Below are 19,367 nucleotides of genomic sequence, written 5' to 3' on the forward strand. Positions count from 1 at the left end.
TTTCATTTTTTTTTCTTTTTGCTGGGTCTAAATAACAAATATGTATAATAGTAAATATCTAATAATATATATATAATTACACTCGTTCCTTGATTTATACGCGGTTTCTATTTATACGCGATTTAATTTTACACGATCAATAAATATCAATAAATTCTTTTCTAATCTTTATTGAATTTATGTCTCCCGACATAATTGACAATACCAAAAGAATTTTCCAATAAGTGCTTTATGACTTTTAACCAATTAAAAGGAAAAAGTTTATTGCTTTGAGATATGGTACAACGACAACGACAACAAAATAAAATTTATTTTACTTTTTTCTTTTGATAATTTTATTTATCTTCTTAGGAATCCGTGTGAAATAAATAATTTTATAACTTATACTGAATTTTCTCTGTAACATTTTTTGCTTTTCGTAATTGTCCAGACTTTATTTACGCGATTTTTATCTGCATAAAAAGAACACTTGGCGTATATCGAGGGCCGGGGATCTATATAATTTCCCTTTACATTTTTATGGTTTTTTACAAATGATATTTTTATTTATTGTACAATTGTTAATATTTATTAATGTATATATATGACGATTATAAGAAAAATCAAATCAATTTATATAGAATATTTTATTCGAACGAATAATAACCGTACCTTTTTTTACGATGTACGAAGTATTCTCGTTTTGCACGTGTCGTCGTTTCAAGGTCCCCACGCGAAGATCTACCGTAGAAGGATAGAAAGTCCACCGTGCATGGCTGTGATCGCGATCGTAGATTTATGCAAGACATCGAAAGAGAAGAGGCGTTCCCTTCGAAGCTAACTTCGAAGGAGAGAAGTTACGTGGCACCGACCACGCCACGTTATCGCACGATCCTCGTTAAGTTTGAAGTAGCTTGAAAAAGGAAGGAGAAGGGAGAGAAGGGGAGGTTAGGGAAAGAGAAGGCTTATAAGTTGCAGCATGTGTTTTCACTTTTCGTATCGTTGGTCGTGCTGCACCTGCGGTGCGATAATTGGCCCGTGAATTCTTCCTTCGAATGCGTTATTGGTCTCGTGACAACGTCGCAGTTAACGTTTTCTCTCTCTCTCTCTCTCATTCTTTATTTTTCTCAAAAATTTCCTTCGAAGTTCAAGTGGACAATCAATCGGAAGTTTCTCTCAAAAGAGAGAGAGAGAGAGAGAGAGAGAGAGAGGAGGGGGAGAGAGAGAGAGAGAGAGAGAAGAGACAACGAATAGAGTAAATCAAACAATTGTTTCTATGATACATCATCGGATGTTCGTGAGTCACGATTTTATATGAGCATCGTTACGAAATCTCTTTAGTTTTTCATTGAAAATGAATGTCAGCTAAATTAGCTTTGTGTGTTTTCTGATTGTAATTTCCTCTTTTATTTATCTAATATATATACCTTGATCTTGTTCTTAAAACGTTGTACTATTAATATCTAGATTAATGTCTAGTTATCTTTTCTTTCTTCTTAAGAGAAGATAAACACCTATAGTATTCTCTTCTTTTTTTTATCGTTTTTTAGCATAAAAAAAATAAATTGATATGACTAGACGACAAGTACCCAAGTACTTGCTTACTTACTTACTTACTTACTTACTTATGATATCGCTTAACACGTGCTCCGGATGACGACCTAGTAAGAAATATAGTCGAGGAAGAAAACGATATCTTCTATATATCGAGTTATATCTCTTGACACGAAGAAGATACGATATAAGTCGCGCCATATTGATAGCACTCTGATTCAACCGCGAATGTCACGGTCGTTTAGAAAATAATCTCGAAGAATGACTAATCTTTATAACAATATTTTTCTCTCGAAGTTGATATATTTTTATAGTTATACGTATATGTATATGTTAGAAACATTTATCCAATGCGATTTTTATTCGCAGAATGACTGAAAGTTCTTAGATTCGTAATATCAAAATTTAAAAAAGAAAAATTAAAGTAAAATGTTTGGAAAAGGATAATTGATTTTTAAAATCACTTAGGAACTTTTGATCCATCCGTTATTATATAGATATTATATTGATTATAGGTTATATTTATAAAACATGAATTGACTATTTGTAATATGAATGAACTAATAATTATGCGGGAGAAATAAAATGTTAAATATAAAGATATGTATATGAGTATTTGAAGTTACACAGATATTATATAGGTAATAACGTTCATGATATAGAGATAGATATTATTAAGGTTCGAAGATTATAACATTTTATCGATCGTTATGAAAATCTCACTTGTGAAAATCTTTAACAAGTAAATGTAAACGCGTGCATTCTCTTTGAACAACCTTCCGTAAGGTGTAAACGTCCTCCGTAGATACGCTCTAAGACTCGTTTGGCGGCTCGTTAAGAAACAGGGTCAATCGCATGCTATCGTGACTAATTCTAAGCGGGTTTACGATTGATAGCGCTAATACGTTTGTCGGCTGATTAGAATTCCACACGGAGACAAGTGTTTCTTAAGAGAGATCGAACTAGTATCGTTTCGTATATACAATTACAAGGACGTCTCCAAGTGGGAAAGATCACGAATGCAGAAAAACAAGCTGAGTAATAAATTATATTCAAGCGGCAACTTCGATCATTAATCAAATTGTCAGTGATTTTTAATCTTTAATCTTTAAGAAGCCACATCGTGCTTCGCGAATAAGACGAATAATAAAACCGTGTAAGAACTCGTTTCACAAAGGATTAATTAAAAGAGTTATAGATCGTGCTATAAAGTGAAATATATAAAATAAAAAAGAAAAAGGAAGGAGAAGAAATACGAAGGAACGGAAGAAAGAAAGAAAAAAGAAAAGCAAAAAAGAACGCAAAGAGTGAGAAAGTTCAACGAGATATAAATTCGGTGTTTATTAGTGTGTAATATAATATAAGAAACGATTCCGAGGAGAAAAAAATTGTTTCGATGGTTTCTCTAAAAGACCATGGATCTTCTCGTTCGTACTCGAACAAAATTCATTACATAAAAGTTTGAGGATCGTCCGAGTGTAGATCGTTCTGGTTAAGACTTAGGATGATGGCTTTCCTACCGTGGAAAGATTTAAGAAACCACGACTGTTACATCGAAGATGTGTGACAGCGAATAGGAAGAGAAGGACAAGGACTACGAGGGCGAACGAACGAGAGGAAGAGGAGAAAGAAAAGAATGGCCAGCGACTCGAGACCGGACGACACCGGACACGAGCTCACGGAACCGTCTCGAGGAACAGTACATATCTCCTTGGTGACATTGTCTTATGAATAAATACTTAAATTGTCTGGTATTATTAACCAACCGATTTACCGTTATAAACCGGAGTAAAGGAATAGTTTGACAGAACGTTTTGCTATATCTCATCTCTATCTTTTTCCTTTGATTTATTTTCATTATTTTCTCTTCTCACACATTGTTACGCCTACCCGTTTATTATTTATAGCGAAATTATTTAAAGAGGAAGAAAAAAAGACAACAGAAAAGGTAAAAATAAAAGCAGATCGATCGTTTGGAAAGAAACTTTTGAAACGATAAACTCGGCCGATGCCATACGTTTTTATTCATATGACTAAGCGAAAGTCTCTCTACTATATAATTCCTTGCCGCGAGTAAGAAGACACAAAGGCTGCTCGTTATTATAATATTTACACCATACGATCGTTCGTTCTTGGGAGCAGCTGTGGCCGTGCCTGTAAATTTGAGTTCGGTCGGGCGCCGAGCGTTAGAAGCAGAGACGGGCAGACGATTCCAAGTCATAAACATTTGAGATCGTCGAAACGTCTTCTCGGCTTTTCTCGTAAACGTCATGTGAAACGAGCTACAAAAAAGGATAAGAAAATATTTTAGCTGATCCTTCATCGTCGATGAAAGATTAATCAAGTTATACCTTTAGAGATAGAACTTTTACTCAATTCGATCATTCCTTTTGCGAGAAAGGAATTTCTAAAGGAACTTCAGATAGCTTCAGCTTTAGCTTTGAGTATATTGTTGCTGTAAAATTGCTGGAAAATTACTGAAAGGTCGCTGACATCCAGACCGGTGGAAGAAGCACCGTAGGTGCACCTGCGTTACTGGAAGAAGAGCCTTGGTTTGTTCTCTTACCTACGGACGCAGTAAACCGCAGAAGACAGGCAGATGCATCTACCTCGGCACCTTCTCAAGAAGGAGGCAACACATTAAGGCCGATTCACACATTTCAGTTCAGCTTTAGTTCAATCTCTGTTATTTCAGTCACTTCAGTCACAGATCATTTATATTCGCACATATCAGTTTAATATACTATACGTCGTTTTTGACATTTCTTTATATCTTCACAAAAGAACGATGTACAAAAGACTGTGAGTTATCAAAATTTCTTTAGTTAGTTTTAAAAAGACATCATCGAGAAAATCGGATGCGTTCTTTGATACAAAGAATGCATGATGGTCGTTGATTAAATTGAGCCGAACGATCGAAACTGAGACTGAATCGAAATGTGCGAATTGTCTTTTTGTGAAAATAGTCTTCCAAGCTTATATGAAAAAGTCATTTTTAATATCGAAAAGAATCGCATTTATTCAAATAATATATCGTATGTATTCTGCTTGGATATATTATTTATCTATGTAAATCCGATTTTATTCATCTGCGCATATGATTTGTAATTTAAATGAACATTATTTACACAAATCAGATTTTATTTCTAAATCCTAAAGTAATATACATAATTATTATTTGTATCAAATATTGTTCTAAACCAAATCCAGTTTTCTTTTTTTTTTTTTTTTTTTTTTTTTTTTTTTTTTTTTTTTTTTTTGTTATACTCGAATCTAAAAGCGATACATATAAATAATAATATACAATTCATAGTTAAATATTGTTTATCCATCCAAATTTGATTTTATTTAGGAGTCACCTTAGTCTGCACGATGAGAGAGCACAGTGAAGTTATAAATAGCGTTGCACGTAGCAGCTCGCGCTCGCATTCCCATCTTCGTGGAATTTATTCGCGAGCTTAAGAATAATCATAGACAGAGTGGAAGGAAGGAAGGAAGGAAGAGAGAGAGAGAGAGAGAGAGAGAGAGAAAGAGGAAAAAGAGTGAGATTCCTGAACGCGTACCAGGAATAATTCCCGGTCGACGTTTCACACATCTCTTTTTCTGAAAGATCGGTTGTCTTCGATATCATTCGACAAAATACATTATAACCCATGGGTTTTTATAAGTATTAACGTAACACTTAATATCAATCTTGTTAAAGTTACGACAGTTTTACATAAAACCTAAGACGACGCCTACTATTTTCTCCCTCGACCTTCTTAATGATCGGTTAAAGAAAGAAGCCGAGACATTCCTCCTTAATAAACAGCCTCGTGTTCGGTGCCATAAAGAGAACGGTAGATCTCGATCTCTAATCGACACCGTCGACGAGGCAAATGCCGTCCGGAGAATGGAATTACGAGCGTCTGGAAACTCGTGGAACTCGTCGAATTTATTCAACGAGCAAACGACATTTTCAGAGAGAAAGAAATATCGAATTAGCGAACGAGATCGGATTCTAAGATCTATTTGAGTACGTTTTCTAAATATATTTTTATTGCACACCTCTTTATTTATTTTTCTTTCGTTAGAAATTCTTTAGATAGATTTCAGCATGTTGAATTTAACATACTGATCGATGATATCGATATATATATATATACATACATACATACATACATACAATACATATATAAATATATCGAGTCCGTGGATTAACATGTGTATAGATACACGCCTTCGTCGAACGTTCCAGGGTCATATTTGCTGACCGAAATAGCTGTATTTACGAATGGTTTCATATCGAAAGCCAGAATAGCCAATGACATCAGCGACGGAAAATCGTCGTAATTTACAATGTCGGATTATCGATTAGATATCTGTTCACAATGATTTATGTTTCTAATTGATAGTTAAACTTACGATTTTCTCATTTTTTTTTCTTTCTATCATTATATAATTCATATTAACGATAATCAAAAAGCATCGTTTGTTTCCTTTCTAATCGACTAATCGTAATTCGAAATAATTTTATTGAATCAGCAATTTGTTATATCACGTGTCATCTGACCGATGCAAAAGAAATTCCGATGACCAGAACAGTCTGTTACCTTTATGAAAGAGATTTTCATGTGACGTGTATATAAAAAAAAAAAAAAAAGAAAAAAAAATCATGAATTTATAAATTAAAAAAAATTTATAAAAAAGAAAAGTACTTTCAAAGACGTTTTTCTTCTTCGTATTCTTTTTCTTTTTTTTTTTTCTTTTTTTTTTTTATTTAACCTCTTTCATTCTAAAATATATAATTGTCTAAATTAACTCCTAAATTGCACTCGTTGATGCGCAATGCAGTACAAGTCAGGGTTATTTGAAAAGCAAAAGTCAAAATTGGTCTTAAAGTTTTGATTAATTTATATGTAAAATATATTAGGTCGTTGAAAAGATAATTGAGGTTTTTAGATATCGAATTTAAAGATATATAATTTAAACGTCGAACAACTGTTTGAATAATCAACATTGAGTTGTTTTGCAACCTCTTGAATTATTTTACGCGGGTCCGTTTCAATAATGGCCCTTAAATTATTATATTCAGTCAATAGCTGAATGACGTCCGCGACCCTTCTCATCTTCAAGGCTTTCGTTACCATCACGAAATTTTTGTATCCAATGTTGAGCTCTATACGCTCAGTAATTTGGTCTATAGGCCAAAAGCATGTTTTATATTCTCAGCAGTTTATGCAGTAACATTCCAAAAGTTTTTTAGAAGTTTTATGGAAGTTTTAAATAAAAACTATAATAAAATCGCGCGGATTTACTTTTTTTTTATTTCCATGATTAAATATTTAATACTAAACAATGAAAATAATGATATAAACAAAAATTAGCAGTAGCAATTTCAAAAGTTTTACAATCGTTTATTACATGATCAATAACTAGCTGGTGCCAAATATAAAATATTTGATATATAATATATTATTTTTCGAGTTATCCTGTATTCCAAGTTGAAAAATATGTTTTTGAAAAAATCATCTTTAAAAATAATTCGTCAACCTCTTGTTTCTATCATTATATCATTCAATAAAACTAACTACATACAAAATATCTCTTAGAGATAAAATAAAAAATATAAATAACTATTTACCAGATGTATTTCGCTAAATTGAATGGTTTCGTTTTTTAAAGCTTTAAAATATATTTTCAAAATCTAATATATCATTTGTTCGACAATAAGAAAGTAAATTTATCAAAATGCGACACAAAATTATTATTATTATTATTATTATTATTATTATTATTATTATTATTATTATTATACCATCATTAAGTACAAATGTTAATCAGCATTTTTAATGTAAAATTCGCATATTCATATAACTATCATATATAAATTAATCTTGCCATTTACGTATTATTTTGAAAGATTCAAGATCAATTAAAAAATTTCTTCGATTTAATCGAAATATCATGTTCGCATATTCGCCGATCATTTTTATGCATAAATAAATCTTATCGTAGCTAACGGATTATTTTAACAGATTCAAGGCCAATGAAAAAAATTTATACAATTTAATCGAAAATCAAGATCGAAATATATTACACGCATTAATCTCGGTGATAGACGATCGTAAAGAAGATACAGGAAGGATTCGTTGATTCGTGAAACGCAAAGTATGGCTTCCTTCGCGTGCCCATTTGTGGTTAATTCGAGGCACAAACTTTCCCGGCTCTCCTCGGCGGACAACGCCTTCGAACTATTACGATAAGAAAAATATCTGCGAAGAGGTACCGTTGCCCTCCTTTTCGCAATCTATCTTCCATTTCGCTCGCAGGAACGAGAGCGAAGTTTAAACGCACTTTCTACAGTGAGTGTGCTTTTTTTCTCTTTTTCCTTTTTTTTCTTCTTTTTGTTTTTTCTCTTTCTTTTTTTTTTTTTTTCTTTTTTGTTTCTTTCTTTCTCCACGCGTTTCCTTCTCTCTTATTTTACGGAAGCACAACGATAGCAAAAGCAGAGTGTATACGACGAGATATAAACGAAGTAATTCAGACTTTGTCATTGTTCATAAATGAAACAAAGTTTATGTGTAACTAACGCTCCAAGTTTTACGATCGTATGATCGTAACACTTGTACTTACATACCTACTTTAATTATTTCTAAAATAGATTATAAATCGTTCGTCGTAAATATTTCCTCTTAAAAATTACCGTCCGAATTATTATCACCTGGTATTTCGCAATCGTTTTAAATCGTATCGCGAAATAATCGTTCAGCGTTCTTTTGTATAATTAACAGAGTTTTCTCTTTTCTTCAAAATAAATTAAAAATCGAACGGGAGGTGATCGATCGAGATTAATTTGTCGAGTGAAAAGAACATGAATATAAATAAGAATCAAACGGTACGTGTTATGTGCTGCGCTCAACGTCTACATACTTCGTCGTCAACTTATTAATCTACTCGTGCTGAAATTACTTTGATGATTATTAAAACACATTGCTTCTCTCACGTGGGTAGTGCGAAAAGTGCAAGTCTTGCTTTTGGAAAGTCGCCAGGAACGATTCGAAACGTTCGGTCTCTTTCTTTCTCTCCCTCTGTCTTTCTTTCTTCCGTCTCTGTATTTTGTCGAATCATGCTTGCGAAAAATAAGAATAGAAGTCTCTACCTCGAAGAAATGACGAACGAATCCTTCTCTTCGTAAACACCAATGGCGATTTCGCGAACGTCGCTCGCGGAAGGCACTGAACCGTACCTTTTAAACTCAGACTCGTCGTTCCGTAAGAATAACGTTTGCGCTTTAGCATTCTCGACGTAACGAGGACGCTTACGATCGTCAAAGGATCACAACGTTGATTCTTTGCTTCCGATAACAGAGAAAAGCAATGTGTCGATTTTGTTCCGTGAAAAAAATAATTCATTCGTCAAAAAAAAGTTGAATTTCAATCTATCAATCATATTATTTACCAATCTTTCTCGAAGAAATAGAAAGAGAAAGATAAAGAGAAAGAGAAACGAATAAGAAAAAAAAAGGAATAGACGAATTTAATGTGTCGATCTTATTTCAAGAAAAAGTAGTCGAATTTCGACCTACCAATCGTTTTATTTGTAAATTGTTTTCAAAGAAAAAAAATAGGTAAAAACAACGACAAAGAGAGAGAGAGAGAGAGAGAGAGAGAGAGAGAGAGAAAATCGAGTAAGAAGAGAAAAGAAAAGATCGAGCAAGTCGACATCAATGTGTACGTCAAACTCCCTTACCTACGACAATCGCCGGAGGCTGTGCTGGTTTTCTGTCTCGGGACAGAAGAGCTGGTCCGGTCGATCCTCACTCAGACCTGTTATTACAGGGGAATGCGAAAAAGGAGGACCGGACCGGACCTCCGTGGATCAAGAAAACTCAGAAAAAATCGACGTCGGCATTGGAGCGTAGCCGAACGTTCGATGTCTTTACCTTCAACCGATATTCGATTCGTCTAGTACGACGAAAAGAAACTATGTAACGGTGTCATTAATATCATTTATCGTTTTATCGATAAATTTCTCTTCTGATGCGGATTCTTTAATCCATTTTAATTATCGTCAATGATTCTTTAAACGTTTTATTATTAAATTTTACCAATTCAAGGATATTATAAATTCAAGAATATTTCTCAGCTAACTCCAATTAAATGTTGTAAATTTTCAACACACACACATATATATATATATATTTCTCAAAAAAATTTTTTCTTAATAAAAATTGTTTATCTATATACAGTCTAAAAATTGTCTAATAAATATGCAAGATCTTCTTCTATAGGATATGGAAAAAAAAAATATATATATATAATATATGTATAATATGCATATGTATATTTGAGATATCGAAAGTGAAAAAAAATAAAATCGAAGATTTACTGAGAAGAAAATAAAGAAAATAATTATAGTAGCGAAAGGTTAAACATTCGTTCTGGCAATGAAACAAGTTATGAGTTGGGGATGTCACAAGTCTCGATGCGCGATTTTTCGAGTTGCAAAATGTAATAATTTGAAGAAAAACAAGTCGACGTTCGGCGTCGTTGACCAGTTAAAAACAACGAGGAAGTATTTCGAGCCGTTCGACCAGTACCGTGCTGTAATTATCGAAATTATATCTTTCGACGTTCCAACGACAGAAGGAAATAAAGCAAGAAAAAAAAAAAGAAAAGGAAAGAGAAAAAGACAGAGGGAGATATAGATAGATAGATAGATAGATAGATAGATAGATAAATAGATAGATAGGGAGAGAGAAAGAGAGAGGGAGAGGGAAAAACGGAGGAACGTGCCAGTTAAATCTCGTTGGGTATTTAGTCAGAGTCGATAGGGATGAAATCGAACCGGTTTTCAAGAAAAGACGAATCAAAGAGTTCGATCGCCGATCTACCGTGTGCCACCGGTAGCAACTTGTTCGTTGGAGACCTGTCAACAACGTTAAAGCGTACTAGCTCGAGCATTCTACCCACTCGTTGATCCAGATCACTGGATGAGATAGGAAGACGCATCGAGTCTATCCGGCCTCCCTGATCGTTTCTCGATCAGCCCTCGGCAATTCTCGCCCACCAACGATCGTGCGAAATCGAACTTCCTTTTAAAACCCATTCGTTGGCATTTTTAATTAAACCATCGTATTTTATTATCTGCCGTAGTAATTTACGTAAACGTTTCTATTTCTTTCTTTCTTTTTTTCATTTCTTTTTACATATTAACGCGACGAAAATTTCCAAATATGTAATATATTTGTAATCCTATTTGGACTAAAACATTACTGCAATAAGATTCTTTTTTATTTATATTTAATATAAACTTCATTTGAAGCAAAAAGAGATGGAAATAGTTGTTAATAATTTAAATGATATTACTTTATGATTGAGATAAATTTTATAAAGCTTCTAAATATATTTGTAATATTTAAATATTATTATATGTTATTACTGCTTTTAATTTGTAAGTATTTATAAATTTATTTAAAAATAATTTCTTACATTTTAATGTCTTCAATATATGTATATATGTATATTATATTTTTTTAAAGTTAATTAAATCTACTAAAATACTTTTATTCGCATTATTAAACATTAATATAAAACATTTTAAAGAATAATCATAAATTATATTAAAAATTAAATACATACGTAATATTAAAATTTTGAATATAAAAACTATACATCTCTATAAATTTTGATATTACTATTATAATATCAATAAAAATATCAATGAAAAATAATCACCAATATAACGATATATATAAATGTAAAATAATTTTACGAGAGATAAGCCAGCTAATTTATCTTCCTTTTGTTTCTTCTAATTTATCGAATATCTTACGTAATCATTTATTTACAAATTTTCACATAATGTCGAAACAAATTAATACTTGTTATTCGTTTTAGAATGAAAGGAGACAGAGAGAGAGGGAGAGAGAGAGAGAGAGAGAGAGAGAGAAAAGAGGAAGAAAGAGAAACGTCGTGCTATCGCTGTTTACGTTTCTTACGGATGCTGCTTCGCGCACACTCATATACAGGCTTCCCCCACCCTCAGCAGTATACTCCCACCCTTTTATTTATCTTCCTCGGTTCGATGTCGCCCCTCCATCATCCTCCCTCCAGTCTTTCACGAGCAGTGCTCCGAGTCATATCGTTGACAGTGTTCGCCATAGCACACTCTCTTTCTTTCGTCACCTTTCTTTTTTCTTATATATTTTTTTTTTCTTATTTTAGTCATTCAATAAACTTTTTTTGACATTCGTCAAAAACATCTTATTACAACAAATGCGTCATATTATATCGTGAAAGAGAAAAGTGTTTTTCATCGTCTCCTTTCAACGATGGAATATATAAATCCATCGCGATCGTCGAACGATAGTTACAACTAGTGTTATTTTGTTCTCCTGTGGAGTTTTATTGTGAATTATTGAATAATGTCGTGTCGCGAGATTTAATATATGATTTCTCTTTTTTTGGTGCGATAATATGTCGAGGGTCGTACGATGACCTAACGTCCGTCCAGCGACAGCCTCTTCGTATCGGTCATTGGACAGATGTTGAATCTGAATGCTCAAAACTTGGTTTGCAACATTGGCAGCATGGTTTTCGGCAGCAATAAATTTCGAATACGAAGGTATTAAAGATCTATATGATCGTAGAAATATATAATTATTAAGAAGAGTTTGTTTCTTTTTTTCCTTTTTCTTCTTTTTTTTTTTCTTTTTTTTTTTTTTCTAATGCACACGCACGCACACAAACGTCACGCAGATTATATAAATAATAAATTCTGAATGAGAAAGTATTAAAATCTCTATGATCTTTTCAAACTATTATTTATTAGGAAAGAGTCTGCCTGTTGTTTTTAAATACACCGACGAGCGAAGGTTATGACAGCGATAAATTTCGAATACAAATGTATGTACGTACTAAGATTTCTACGATCGTTGCAACTTGGATATGAATATTAATTATGAGTTTGTTGTGCGGTTTTAAATAAACGATTGGATATAATAGAATGGATTAAATTTAGTAATAATTAAATTTTATACTTATTATGAGGTTGTCGCCATGATGTTTTAAAAGTAAAAAAACAAAAAAAAAAAAAAGAATAAGAAGATCAATAAAAGCGTAATATACTCGTTAGAGAAAAAGAAAAAAAATATTTTGCAGAAAATATTTTTTTACTTTTATCCACAGTATTGCAAAAACGTATTTTATAGTTTTTTCTTTTTTTATTTGTACGAAAGAAGTAATGATGTAATACCGACAAATCCATTATTCATAAGTGCGTTCGACGGGTAATTTACTATATATCTCGAAGGTATTATCCTTATCACGAACGATTTCGTTAGGTTTGTGGTAGTGCACGTAAGCGGGTTTCAGGTTTCAAGCACTTGCTTGGCTTTGGCGTCGTGCCTAATCGATACTGTCCGATTTCCCCTTGACGACCATCCACCGTAACAGTCGAAAATTTTACAGTCCAGTTCTATCGATTCCGAGACTCGTTGTTTTTCGCATAAAATCTTTTAACTTTGTACTTGAATCGAACGGAGATCAACGATCTCCCTGTCTTAATTCAATAATAATATCTAAAGGAAAGATTATTTATGATCATCGACAATCGTCATTTTTTACATGTTCCAACATGTGTAGTTACCTGGTTTATAAAATATTTACAGATAAACTAAGGAATATCTGTTATCGCAAGAGCATCGCTCGAAAGAATATTTATTGGAGAATGTTTGTTTCTTTGTTTACACAAAATAAATAGATAATTTTCGATATTATCGGCTTATCGGAATCCAATCGATAAGCAAAAATACTCTAGACGATCGCTTGAGTAAGTTTCCAATACACGTGATTTTCTTTAAGTTTCATCGAAAAAAAAAAGAGAAAAAAGAAAAAAGAAAAAAGAAAAAGGAACGAAAAAACAATCTTGTATGCTTTTAAGAATTCTTCATTTCTTCCACTAACACATATACATTAACACACCCACGAAAGATATAAAACACGTAAGTATAATACTTACTTAACTTACTTATCTATCTACGACAAATTTTATTCGTGTCCCTTGATTTCTCAAAATTCTCTCGATACGAGAAAGAATACAATTTTTTTTATCTTCGATAATTATATATATACGCGTTGCTAACAACGTACACGCAACAGCTTCATACGTGTAGGTCGCTAACTTTTACAGGTGTCGGTTTACCCGATCTAAGAACTAACCGAGCGAGCAAAGCCTGGGAACTATTCGCTCGACACGACCGCAAGAAACAGAAAGAGCAGCTAAGCAAAGCGATTGTAGCCATCTTTGTCTCTCTCTCTCTCTCTGCCCCTCCATCTTCTCTTTCTCACTCTTCGTTTTCCTTCTACGTCTCAGACCGTTCTCCGATCGATATCCTTTTCAGCGCAAGGACGCCTTTATTTATCGAACAACGATCGAGATTCATTGAGTTTAAGAGAACTCCCTCGATCTTAAATCTAAAACGTTTCGAACGGAACGAGAATGATTCGATTCGATTCGATCCAAAGTTCGTTCGTCAAACATTCGGTACATTGAACCTATTAAATTGGAGTTTTTGAATCGGCGCAACAACAGCATTATTCGTTTTCGCTTCACACGAGTCGAGATCATTTTTCGCGAGTACTCACGTAATTCGCTCATTCATTTTTTGCTATATTTCGACTGAAAAAACATTTGGCCGTTCTGTATTCGCCATCCTGTTATCCTTAATTGGATAACACGTGGCGTATAACTCGTAGCGTACTAATTATATCGAAATTATAGCAAAAGCTATCGGTATGTTATTATACGATTAACCGGCAAATAATTTAAGTACCTAGTACTGGTCGATATCTCGAAAGCAAAACTACGTCCGTTTTATGGCAAATCGGGTATCATGGCAATCGTCGATTCGAAATATCTCGAAACATGCTTTCGATCGTTTCTTTTTCATATATTTTTTTCTTCTATTCTTTCTTTTTTCTTCTCTTTTTTTTCTTTTTTTTTTGTTTTTCTTTTTTTTTCACTTCGGTCAAGAAAATCTAGACGTACATTTAATATTGGTTCGAGACCTTGCGAAGAATAAAAAGAGAGAGAGAGAGAGAATGCAAGAGAAAAAGAGAGATAGAGATATAGATAGAGATAGTGATAGGTGCGCGTATCTACTTGACGGCACGTAATTTCGTACTCGGCGATATTAGTAACGACGATCTTTCACTCGACCAAGCCGAGCAGTAATATCATCGACGTTCAATTAGCGAGACTCCAAGCCCTAATTGCGCTCACCTCGGACGGATTAACAGGTACCTCGTAGTATATCGATACCACCGTCTACCTCAATCGATCGTCTCCGGCATTACATTCGACGTGCTTATCTTCCTTCCTGTCGTTGAATCTCTTTGAAACTCCCCATTCCCGAGAGAAGCGAAAAGTTTTCCAGAGTAGATCTTGTATCCTCTCTCTTTCTCTCTCTCTCTCTCTCTCTCTCTCTCCATCTCTATCTATCTCTCTCTCACGTCTAGGCACGCTTTCGGATCGGCCTCGGGGTGAAAGGTAATGAGCCGGCACGGTAATCTCGCTTAGAAAGAGGAGATACGTCTCGATACACCGACTTTGTTTTCTACGATGAAACGGATGGGCTCGTTTGTCGTACGTCAAACCCCGGCTTATCGAAATAAGTATTTCAGTTTTCGTTTTATCCCCTTTTTGACTGATTTTCTATCTACCGTGTATGACGATACTCTGTTATACTGTTACAACTTAATAATCCTTAGAGATTTTCAATGTCTTACTTTTATCCCATTTATAACTTCCTTATCTTCTTTTTCGTTTTTGCTTTTGTTTTTCTCTTATTTTTGTCTTTTCTTTTTTCTTTCACATTCACTTCATTGAATTTCTAAACATACAATCCAAAGTCTCGTAGTTACAGAAAAAGAAATAATCATTTTATTAATTTTTCTTTAAACTATTAAAAGTCTTCTAGTCAAATCATTTTTCTTATTTCGATTCTTGTTTCTTTTTGATTGGACGATATCAGCAAGAATCGTATAGAAAGCGATGATACTGCTACAGTCTTAGTATAGGATAGATCGAAAGTTTTTAGATCATTTTAAAAATTAATTACTCTTTTTCGAGAATTTTTAATTATAAATTTTCTTTTTTACTAGATGTCTAGCTTATAAAATTACATGCTTAATTAAAAGCCTAAAAATGTTTCGAAAAATAGTAATTGATTTTTAAAATCACTTAAGAAATATTGGTCCATCGTGACATTGATTTATCCTGTATATATTAAACGAACATTCTGTATACAAATCAAAATAAATATATATCTTGTTAATTCTAAGTCTCTCTCTCTCTCTCTCTCTCTCTCGTATTTTAGAATTTGTTTATATCTATCGATGACCGTCGTCGCATAACAGCTCAACGATCTGGATCGAAAATCGAACGTTTATTTCTCGAGAGGAGTCTCGTTTTTACCACTCCAGACGCGTATAGAAAGGAGCCATGCGTTCTACATTCGCGTCGCCACGTTCGAGTGTGTTAGTAACCTCGTGTTCTTTACTCATGGACCCGTTTGTTCTCCGAAGAAGAGTTTACGTTCGAGCGTGCAAAGTCGTGTAAATCTTTCTACGTAAGCAAAGCCTTCGTACCAACGTTAATGATCGTTACGGCATCTTTTCGTTTTTTTTTGTTTTGTTTTTTTCTTTATTTCTTTCTGTCCTTTTCTTTTTTTCTCTTTTTTTTTTTTTTTTTTCAATAACATCGCTATGGCATCGAACTCATAGCTCTACATTAATTTTCTCTCGATAGACGTCTTCCTCGTATATATCGCAAACTTCAAATAAACTTGTTGGATTTTTATCCAATTGACGTCGGTCTTGATTAACCTTCTATGAACCAGTTTTTCTTTTCTTTTTTTTTTTTTTCTTTTCCTTATGTCTACAAAAATATTACAGATACAATGTGAAAGTCTTAGTATTATATTTGTACTGGCATAATTATACCATATTAAATATGGTTTATACTTAGAAAATAAGAAAGAAAGAAAGAAAGAAAGAAAGAAAAAGAAACATGACGAACTTCGGATATGAAACAATAATTAAGTTTTTCTCGATAGAATGAAATGAAACTTTTAAAAATACAGAAATGTACCGTTTACGGCTTCACAGTTATATGGTGTTATACAGAGGAGGATTAACATATATTTTATTCGAAATAAAATATATATAATTACACGTTAGTTGATATATAAGGAAAGTTGAAAAGGAAACAAAACTAAATCTTTCTCGACGCTCACTGGTCGATTATACAGTTACGACTTGACTTTGACTGACTCTCTAAACAAGCTCTAAATAAATTATAGGAGCAACAAAAACATAAACTACTCATATCGCCACGTGACAATCTACCATAGACATATTTGTCTGAATATTTTCTGAATAAAACTCACGATCTCTTCGGATAAGCTGGTAGGTAATACGGTATGGCAATAAAATTCATAAATCAACGTTCGAGGCTTTCACTGGGAACAACGACGGCGCTACAACGAATACCATTATTTTTTCTTTTTCTCTTTTTTCTTTTTTTTTTTCCAAACAAAGAAACAAAAAGCTCGGAGAAAATTAAAAAAGTAATTATTTTTAATGATACTCGCTTCGTGCATATTTATCAAGAAGAGAACTTGATAAATTGTTAAAAAAGAAAAGAGAAAAAAACGTCATCATGACGATGCGTTACTATGTTAAATGATATAACGTCGTATAGCGATCATATAACATATTTTTCTATTCATGATTGTCATAACTACGGGAATCGTATGTTCATATCATAAAATATCTCTTTTAGTTCGAACGTAAAAATCATCGAGGTGTTTTAAAAAGCCGCGCAAAGCAACAACGTGTCCTCTTTGCTTTGGGAGGAAGCGAAATCGATTCGCGAGAACGAAACGAACGATGCGTATTTCCGCGCGATAAAGACGTTCCACGATTTACGGCGAGACGAGTCCGTCGTCCTATGACTTTCCGCTTGATTTATGGTGCCTTTCAAAAGGGGCTCTCCTAGTGCTCGTGAGCCACGAAAGAGAAAGAGAGAGAGAGAGAGACAGTCGATTCGGTGGCGAGATCGTTCGTGCCGGAAAAGTCGACGTTTCGAATTCCCTTCCGTAGAGAGAAAGCAAGTTTCACGGACGAAAACATCGAGAGACGATACTAATTATAAGTTCGCTTAACAATTTTTTCTCATCTTTAATATTTTTTCTATTACTTACGGGAGAGTTGCAAAAATCGTAACACTTAAGTTTTCTTATTCTATATAAAATTTCACGGTATTCAATATTAGAAATTGTAATAGTAGCTTGATTAAAGACACCTGCTATATAAACATACATGTTCGATATTATTAAAAAAGAACTAATTTAGTGGAACTAAGTATAATAGTGTAAGACGTCCGATCAATCAGTATTGTACAAATTAAATGTAATAAGTTTGTGAATAAAAATATCAATAAAAATAAGATCAAATAAAAGATTTTTTTTATTAATAACAAAAAGAAAATCTTCACAAATATTCAATTCGATTGAATAATGTATTTTTAATGACGTTAATTTATTTTATAAATTACAAACGAAGACGATCAAAATAAAATAATCATTAAATAATCGTTTTTATATTAATCGACATATATAAAAGCACAACAAAGAAATGTCAATGGATAACAAATTGAAATTAATTGATAAATCATAGATGAACACAACATTATCATCTTAAAATAAATAACAAATCATAAACATTCATTTTATGATATTATTTATATCATGCTAAACATCAAATGAATAAAGTACGCACATTCTTTTTAATGTAATAATTAAGATATCTATTTATTTAGAATTTATATAATAGAACAAACATCATAAAGTAATAGTTATGATTCTGCGAGGAGAATAGCAAGATAAGAGATGCTTTTTATTAGAAAAATCAATCGAGCATCGGTTTCTGAGAAATCGAGCGCAGACTCCGACTCCATCGAAGACGGGTATCAGTAGACGAAGTTGTCCTCTCGGCTTCTTTCCCTCTTTGTCATTAGCGAGGAATGCCAGAAGAAGAATCATTTACCGCCTCGTAATTGCTACAGCGAAATTGAGTTCTTAGACGAGATGGAATTAGTCGAAGTCAAGTCATAGAGATGAAACTTCTACGATGGGACGGTGGGAATTTTTTTCTTTCGTCTGTCGGAAGAAAAGGCCGTCTTTTTTAAGACCTCTTACTTCTTATTTATATATATATACATACATATATATATATATATATATATATATATATATATATTCTTTGCAAGCCTTCAAACGTAATCCTCAATACGATAAAACTGTCACGTAAACGATAATCCAGATCGATGTGCAATCATTGATATTCTTTAAATCTGGATAAGCTGCAGATATAAAAAAAAAGAATTTGTATCCAATGATATCTTTTAAAGTGGATTTAAGAATACAGTCGATCATTTCCGGTCGTTCAACTCGATCATTTCCGGTTTGTTATAAGAAAAAACAAAAAAAGAAAAAAACGAAAAAACAAAAAAGAGATAAAAAAATAAAAATAAGGAGAAGAAAAGAAAAGAAAGAGAAAAAAAGGATTTATTAAGACATTATTTACTTTCGATTATGTTCGACAACATACAGTATCAATGAAATAATCATTCGCAAGAAAAAGCTATGTAACGTACGGCACATCTTCGATGAGTTTGTGGAAGGTTAGTTCTAGGTAGTCTCTTGAGTATAAGGTCGAATGTTCTTTTAAGGTGGCAAAGCGAAACGTTCTTTTAAGGCGTTAAGCAGCATGCCCTTTCGGATTACA

The 19,367-nt window shown here is 33.1% G+C and overlaps 1 protein-coding gene and 1 long non-coding RNA gene across 5 annotated transcripts in view; both read left to right on the forward strand.

Annotated features, from left to right (window-relative positions):
* Positions 1 to 19,367, forward strand: part of LOC124956726 — a 214,765-nt gene that overhangs the window by 163,336 nt on the left and 32,062 nt on the right. The window lies entirely within an intron of this gene.
* Positions 11,279 to 14,652, forward strand: LOC124956728. The gene is made up of 3 exons (XR_007103352.1): positions 11,279 to 12,141; positions 12,349 to 13,519; positions 13,708 to 14,652. It is a non-coding gene; the product is annotated as an uncharacterized LOC124956728 (long non-coding RNA).

The sequence above is a fragment of the Vespa velutina genome, chromosome 23, assembly GCF_912470025.1.
Source record: "Vespa velutina chromosome 23, iVesVel2.1, whole genome shotgun sequence".
Taxonomy (NCBI): domain Eukaryota; kingdom Metazoa; phylum Arthropoda; class Insecta; order Hymenoptera; family Vespidae; genus Vespa; species Vespa velutina.